Source organism: Antedon mediterranea, chromosome 7, assembly GCF_964355755.1.
Source record: "Antedon mediterranea chromosome 7, ecAntMedi1.1, whole genome shotgun sequence".
In the NCBI taxonomy this organism is placed as follows: domain Eukaryota; kingdom Metazoa; phylum Echinodermata; class Crinoidea; order Comatulida; family Antedonidae; genus Antedon; species Antedon mediterranea.
Window position 1 is genome coordinate 19,189,126 of NC_092676.1, and position 605 is coordinate 19,189,730.

The following is a 605-nucleotide window of genomic DNA, read 5'->3' on the forward strand; positions in this document are numbered from 1 at the left end:
GACGCTATGAAATCGTCTCCATCTGTAACGACTCTTAAGTAAGGTGCGAACCTCAATGGAACTTGTCGACGCTTCTGATTGGTTAAGAGTGGATGACGACACAAACGCTGGGGGCCAATGGCAGATGAATAATAATAGCATTGTACCTAATAATTATAAAATAAAACAAACAATCGAATGAAAATTTAGGTCAGAAACAACTTCTTGGGAGGAGTTAACACGTCGATGTTATTTTTGAAACAATTTAAGCTATCATGGACTTATTCGGAAGGTATTTTGTGCTAAAATTAGTCATTTTAATCCGCATTCACAGCCAAAAATTAACGAACTGAAGACAATTTAGATATCAAATGTCCATTAAACATATGAGTGTTCAATTATTGTCCGTTTTAAACGTGGGAAGATTCTATGTGTGGTTCCGCACGTGTCATATGCACATTTACCAACACACTCTCGAGAACAATTGAAAAAAAATCAACTTTCATATTTGAAACTTTGGAATGCAAAATAGATCGGTCAGATTTGTTATTCATATATTTGATTTTAAAACATTGGATCACAATTAAGCGATTTTATATCTGTAATCATTTTAAAGAATACCCATG